The sequence below is a fragment of the Pteropus vampyrus genome, unplaced genomic scaffold, assembly GCF_000151845.1.
Source record: "Pteropus vampyrus isolate Shadow unplaced genomic scaffold, Pvam_2.0 Scaffold1, whole genome shotgun sequence".
Taxonomy (NCBI): domain Eukaryota; kingdom Metazoa; phylum Chordata; class Mammalia; order Chiroptera; family Pteropodidae; genus Pteropus; species Pteropus vampyrus.
The window spans coordinates 15,711,141-15,718,923 of NW_011888782.1; the positions used below are offsets into that span (position 1 = coordinate 15,711,141).

Here is a 7,783-nt window from a genome sequence, read left to right on the forward strand (position 1 = left end):
CGTCATAGGTCTTGTGAGTTGGGCCAACGAGTGTAGTCCAGAATATAAATTCTCGAATATAGCCATGAGCAGCATGCTTAACCATCCCTCTGGTCTCCCAGTAGAGGTTCTCAAATAATCAAAGAAATGTAATCAGAAGCTTCTGCTCCACAGCAGAAATCAGAGTTCTTCCCACCCCCTATTCCCACTCCAAAGAAGGCAAAGGGTTACTGTAGTGTGGAGGCATTCAGAGGGAGCAGAAAGAATTCCCTCTGGAGCTAGACTCTCCACAGAAACATACACCTCATTGCCAAATCTGGAAAGAGCACATTAGGGTGTGGTCACTGTTGTTGCAGACATTACATAAAGTTTTCCCATTCACTGTTCTGCGTAAGAATTCCCCACCTCAGGCCTGAAGTGAATATAGAAACATGTGTGACAAAGTCAACAGAAAGAGAGGTTTGAAATGCACATGTTCCTCCAGGCACCTTTTCCTCTCTCTAAGTGCTAATCATGTATGTGTTAACCATGTATGTGTGCAGAGCAGAAAGGCAAAAAAGGGAAAGCTGACATGGAAAAGAAAGAGAAAATAAGTTTCTCATCAATTCCCTGATCCAGGACAAAGAAAGAGTCATGAGAGAGGAAAGCAAAAGGTAAAATTTTCAGCATTTAATGACTACTTCCCAAGAGCTAAAATACAACCAGGACAGAAGTTCTCAAGAATTCAGAAACTTCTATTCTCAGGGTGGAGGCCTACCCAGCTTGAAGGAGAGAGAAGAGAAACAGAAGCTTCTATTTTAGAATTCCGATACCACCACAGCAATCTTCCCTTAAAAAATGGCAAGGGCCTTAGCTCAAAATATTAATTCAGAAATTAGCATTCACTTGTATCCATTTCTTATGTTCCCAACATAGTGAATAAAATTAAATTAATTAATGAAATCAATTGCAGAAGTATCAATGACATTATTTGGAGAATGACGGAAAAGAAACTCGTATGTATAAAATCATTGTCTGGCACAGAGCAGAAGGTAATATGGAATGACAGAGCGAATGAATGATTGAATAGTAGCTGTATGATGGTATGACACATTCCTACCCTCTCTGAGCCTCAATTTCCTGGTTATAAGCAGCAAGAAGTATGAAGGAATTAAGATAGCTCAACTGATTCAATTCTGGTGTTAAGTGTATGGCACAGTTCAAGCATGTCACATTAGGTCAGGACCTTGCCACCAACTCAATAACCACGTAACTGAATCGTCACCTATCACCCATTGCGTCCTAGCTATCCCAGCATTGGGGTTCCACTTTCTCCTGGCACATGGTCAGCATGCTGGGGAGAAAGCGATGCCCAGGTTTTGTTCTCAGAGGACCACCTGCAGAACCCTCAGCGAACAGAACCCTCAGTCTGGAGGACTCTCAGCGCCACCTGAGAACAGAGCCTGCACCCAGGACAGCAGGACTGGGAAGCTAACTTGGAGCTCCCGCTCACAAAACTACCCTCAGCTGGACTGAGAGGTGACCCTTCCAGCCCCTGCTATTCTCTTTGGCTAACGAAGCAAATGAAGTGGTTTCCTTCAGATCCATCAGCCTGGCTTTGCTGATCTTGAGGCTCCTGTTTTCGTGGCTCTGACTATCTACATGAAGAGACAAGATTTAGGCCCGAGGAGCAATGAAGGAGCAGAACACATAGTACTTAATTGGGACTATCAGAACACAAGTCCTTCGCTCCTTTGTGCCAGTGACAGGGAAGGGAAAGCTGATTATCATCTGCTTATCTTTCTGGACCACAGTAAATGCTTCGTGAAACTGAAAGTGCACAAGATTGAGCTAAGAGGCCTTTAGAAGCCCCATGAAATGGTGATTTCTGGACTCCATATTGACAATTCTTTTACATCCACAGACCACATATGGAAAAGAAACAGGGGAAGATTTTTACATTGTGCTCAGATGAGAGCCAGACAAGTAAAGTGCTTTTATTTTCAGCAAATGGGTACCTCTAGAAAGTGTAGACCAGTGATTCTCAGACTTACGTGTATCAGAATCTCCTGGAAAACTGGTTAAAACAGACTGCTGGGCCTCACCCCTAGAGTTTCTAATTCAGGAGAATTTGTGTTTATAATAAATTCCCAGGAAATGCTGATGCTATAGATTAGAGACTACTGTTTGAGACTGGCTGGTTTAGATGGTTGCGCTGAAATCGACATTTATAAAAATGTTTGGTCACACACATTATAAGTGGTACACACATCTACCTAAGCTGTATTACCAGGCAGTGAGATGATGCAGTCATTTTAGATGCTGAGAGTCACTTTTAGCACGGGAGGGGCAAGGGTAGAGAGGGAGGCAAGGGGAAGAGAGGGGAGAGGGGAAGGGCAAACAAGAGGAAAGAAATGGTCCCGTGGAAGAGGGTGCAATGATTACAAACTCTAACTCAGGGCTCCCGAAATCAAATATCTGTAGACTCTAGGAGATAATATAAATGAGAAAGGGGTAAGCAGGAATGAGAAACGGCCAACTGTCTGCTACAATATGAGAGAGACAGGAGTGAGTGAGGTGGCTTCAGGGACCTGAAACTTCATGCCCTCTCCAAAGGAGACAGTCCCTGTTCAACATCTGTTGGCTGTTTTTCCAAGAATGGAGTCCTGTGTTTGGCAGAGTTGATAATTTTTTAATAACAAAATAACAAAAATAGTATTTAATTTTTGTCAGATATGCCTGTGAGGTAATGATAACCAAACTCATAACAGAAAAAAAAAAAAAAGAAAAAAGAAAAAGTAATCCATTCAGTTACCAGGGTGACCCTGGAAGAGACAAGGATTAAGCAATTTTGCAGAATTTGCCTGTGAAACAATGATTAACACCTTTTAAAGGATTAGAATGTCAGCCCCTCTGGACAGAAGGCAAGCAGATCATCTCAAATTTGATGTGATGGAGCTTTAGCAGCCTGCCAAAGACATGGAACCTCACTGAAGTCTGGCTTCTAAAGAGATCAGTACCCATTTGTGCTGGATGACAAATGTCATTTGTCCCAGGCCAAGAAACCGTGTAACATTTCTACTTCACTAGAATTCTAGAAGCTGAGCTGGTGTCTCTGGACACAGTCACAGTTGAGGAAAGAGTCCTTGGTTTGGATTTCGAATTGGATCTATCCCAAGCCTTCCCCAACAATAGCACAAGGAGGGAGCTGAGCTCACAACACTGAGAGTTACCAGGAAAGTAGGATGCTTTTGGGGACAGGACTGTGTCTCATTCATCTAAGTATCTTCAAGGACTGGCACAGCGCCCAGCACAATGTGGTAACTCAATATGGTTGACCTAACTAATCGCGTCCTTCGAAATGAGACCCCTTTGGAGAACTGGCCCACTTTCTTAAAACACCTTTATTTTTCCTTCCTCCTCTTCTTTTGTCTCCACTAACCTCTTTGTTCTTCCTATTCCCCAGGTCACTTACTACAGGATCTTTTTGGTCTATAAAATGCAGTCATTTTAGATGCTGAGAGTCACTTTTAGCAGGGGACTTTATAGCAGGGGACCCATCATGCCCTTCAATTCTTCTCTCCAGGGGATTCCAGAAAAAGAACAGGTACAAGGAAAAGAAGCCAAGTGATTTTTTTTTTAATTTTTTAAGCCACACCTAATTAATAGCTAAAGCAGTCTCCCAAATCCTCAATACAAGACAGACCAGAAAGAGCTGCGTTGCAATATGTAGCTTACTTTGGAGGATGAAATCGGGTGCAGGGTGATCAACTGTGTCTGTTTACCTGAGACTGAGCGGGTTCCTGGGATGCTGGACTTTCAGGGCTAACATCTGAAATGTTCCCGGCAAACCACAATGAGTTGGTTCCCTTTGCCTCCTACTTCTCCAAATTTAAATATTTGGAACAACACAAGAAAGAAGAAATGAGAGACTAGAGAGAATGAACACCTGGGCCTCACCCACACTGTTAGAGACACAAGATAAAGAAATCCAGAAGCCTTTGCTGTTCTTTAAGACACACAGCCTATTCACGAATTAAATGAAGCTGCATCAGATTAGTAACTTGTTCTCTCTTGAAAGTGAGGAGCTGTGAGGGGGATGGGAAGGGAGGCGGAAGAGTGCTGGAGAGCCCTCCATTCCAGAGGGACTCATTCGAAATGAATTCCTTCTTTTCACTCTCTAGAGCCCTGCCTTTGAGAGGCTCATTCCAGGACCAGCTCCACACTTTCTATTTTTGTCTCAGTGCTCCAAAACAAGGAATGGGTTTTTGCAAATCATTTCTGGAACCTGATTGCTTTGACACAGTGGTCTTCAGCATTTCACCAGAACAGACTTCTCTTCCATTTAGGTTATTTCACAGTGAAATGATTCCATTCAGCAATAGTGTGTTAGATACCACGCAAAGACACTGCAATCCCCATTGATTGTTGGGAAAAGAGGAAGTCAAAAAAAAAAAGGCTGCTCAAAATAGACTGTAAACTCTATTTAAAACAATTTTCTGAAAAACAGTGATTGCGGAGGCTCTGAGCCAGGACAGCTGGGAGGAAGCCATCACATTTCTCTTTTAAGGCACAGTTCCCTGTTGCTGTCAGCAGACCACATATTTCTTAGTATCTCTGAAGAAATGTTAAATCAATAAGCTACCTAAAGGTTGCTGACAATTTAGATGCTGTGCTATAAAAAGATGAACCCCTTTGACAGGGAGAAATTGAAGACCTGAAAAATTTTTAGAAGTAAAAGGCCATTTTCCACCAATATCCCACCCTATATTCTGACAGCCGGGATATCTCAGCTCACATTAGGGGCAGTCGTAAGTCCCAATGACCAGACTGAGCCTTCGAGGTTTAAGACTCCTAGGAAAAAACAAACAGAACATGGGCTTGACAAACCTGGTGCTCCATATCCATTTTCAAAATGATTTCTGACTGAAAAGTAATCCCTTTTATCTGGGTGGTGCTTTGCAGTTTCCAGAGCATTTCATACTACCATGTCATTTGCTTACCACAAAAACTCTGAGTTTCGCCACACCAGTATTCTTAAACTTATCCCATAGCTGAGGAAAAGGAGGTTCAGAGAGCCCTTAGTATAACTTTTTCTAGACCACATAGCTAGAAAATGACAGACCCAGGTTTAAAACCTAAGGTTTTTCATTTCTGCTTTATATTCCTCTTTCCTTACTCTTTGGAACTTAGTATCTTTATCAAATCCACCCGAGATTTCCTGATATCTCCTAAGCTACCTGAAAATAATTCATTTATTCTGCTCCAAAAAACAAAGTTCTTGGTTTCTCCAATGGCGATACTTACTTATATTTATTAATGTATCAGATTCCTGAGTTAATAATTACAATTATAATTATACCTCCTATTCATTCAATTACTTCACAAATATTTATGAGACACTTCCGTGCAGTGTGTAAGGCACTGACATCGACCCTCACAGAACCCACAGTCCAGAATAGGATGGCAAACTTCTTCTGTAAAGGGCTGATCAGTAAGTATTTTAAACTTGGTGGCTATACTGTCTCTGTCACAACTACTCACGTCTGCCATTGTAGAGAGAGAGCAGCCATAGATAATGGATGTGGCTGTGTTTCAATAAATTTTATTTACAAAAACGGGAAGTGGGCAAGATTTGGCCCATGGGCTATAGTTGGTCTACTCCTAATCCTGAGGGAGCTTCAAGGTAGAAAAATCCAACAATGAAGCAATATGTTAAATGTCCTAATGTCATATGTACTTGGAGTAAGTTGGCAACTTGGCACTTCCACTCCTATTTGTGGCTGGGAACCACAGCCGAGCGTCGACTTCCTTTATGGCTCTAGGTTAAAGCTGACTAAGAGGAACTCTTGTGAGATTCGGAAGGCAAAAGAAAAGCAGAGGCTATTACCATAGGAGGTTGTGATGGTCAAACATGAAGAGAAACAAGTGGAGATATGCCCAGAGGGTCCCAGCACATTCTCCCTCTACTCCCATTTTGCATCCAGCTCACATTCCTGACTGACAGCCCTGTTGACCAGACGTGCCCCCAAGTTCGCCACAGGGCACCTGATTATATCCTATCAAAGTGACACATTCCATAGAGACAACAGCATCCACAGAGGTAACAATTTCGATGTCACTCTTCATGAGTACCTCCTTTGGTGTTCCACGTCAGCGGCCAGACACGCAGCATCTCAGATTTTCCTGCACACTCCTGCTGCGTTTCAGGTAAACACGATGGGTGACTATTTCTCTGATATTCTGACTCTCCACTTCCAGACCTTCACTTCTTCAATGTCTTCCATTTTCATGAGGAAAAAGGTCCTATATTAAACCCCATATTCACCTGAATGTTTGTGTCTCCCTAAATGAACATGTTGAAATTCTTATGCCCAATGTGATGGAGTTAGAAGGTGAGGCTTTGGGGAGGCGGTTAGGTCATGAGGGTAGAGCCCTCATAAATGGAATTAGTGGTGCTTTTATAAAAGAGATCCCACAGAGCTCCCTAGCCCCTTCAGTCATGAGAGGACACAACAAGAAGTCTGCCACCCAGAAGAGAGCATTTACCTGACTCTGCTGGCACCTTGATCTTAGGCTTCCAGCCTCCAGGACTGTTATAAAGAAATTTCTGTTGTTTATAAGCTACCCAGTCTGTGGTATTTTGTTACAGCAGCCCAATCAAACTAAGACATCCCATAACATTAACTGTGGCTCTGTTTTCCTAACTAAACCTGATAGACAAGGAAGTGATAAAGTAATCGAGTCTTTCTTTCATGATGTCTTGTTGGAGTAGGGGCTGGGGGAAGCTAAGGAGACTTTGCAAAGATATTGTCTTAAGTTATTTTAGAAACAGATCCTGAATCTCTGAGGTTTGATGCAGGTGGTTGATTGGGGAGTGCTCTGTAAGGGGGTAAGAGAAGCAAAATTGGACAAGGGAAAACATAGACTGCACTGTAGCTGCAACTGAAACCTCAACCAATTTCATGGGAGGCTCTGGAGCTGGAATGGATCTTAGGAGAGATCTCAATTTGGGGAAAAGGGGTCAGGCCTTTGGCCAGTCAAGCCCCTTAGGAGTGAGTGCTATGAGGCATCAGCAAGAAGCACTTCCAGTAATGCAGTGAATAGGGGGATGAGAGGGAGCTGCCCTGTGGCAAACCACAGCATCCATCATAGGTATTAGCTTTCAAGAGGGCTTTAAAGGATAATTATGAGTTATCTACATATGAAAGATGGGGAGTGAGATTTAAAAAGATAAAATAGTCAAAGCAAATGCATTTGAAGTGAAATAGCCTGAAGTATTCAGAAAATTTCCAACAGACCAAAGTGTTCTTGGAAGAGAAATAGCTAGAGATGACATATGTCGAGGTCAGCTTACGAAGGTCCCAATGTACCTTTTATAAATTCTTTGTTTCCCCTAACTTTGATTAGCATAATCTTATACCCAGAATGAAGATTTTTAAAATGTTTGAGGATGAGTAGTGAAGGAATAAGCAGTGAGGGAATGGTTGGATGGGTGGTGAGTAGATGAGTTGATACAAATACGCATGAGGTGATGCAGGAATGGATAGTGAGTAAGTAGCGGGGTAGGTGGATGTGCAATAAGTAAATGGGTTGGTGGATACATGGGTGGTTAGTGGATGAGTTAATGGGTGGCAAGTGAATGAGTGGATGAGTTATTGAATATATTGTCATTCAGTCACTACCTCGGAACAATCATTCCTCCTTAGGCTCCCTGGGAAGCGAGGGCTATATCTTGGGAGGAAAGAACAGCTAGTGAACTAAAGTCTTTTGGCAGAGCTCCTTGAGTACTAAATATATTGATAGTTGATTAAGCTTAGGGAAA

General features: G+C 42.5%; 1 long non-coding RNA gene across 1 annotated transcript in view; it reads right to left on the reverse strand.

The window, feature by feature from the left end:
• LOC111738997 overlaps positions 1-7,372 on the reverse strand; it is a 16,023-nt gene extending 8,651 nt beyond the window's left edge. The window contains exons 1-2 of the long non-coding RNA XR_002780121.1: positions 7,360-7,372; positions 2,945-2,955 (exon numbers count right to left, since the gene is read on the reverse strand). This is a non-coding gene — a long non-coding RNA (uncharacterized LOC111738997). The remainder of the gene's footprint in view (positions 1-2,944; positions 2,956-7,359) is intronic.
• Between the last annotated feature and the right edge of the window lie 411 nt (positions 7,373-7,783).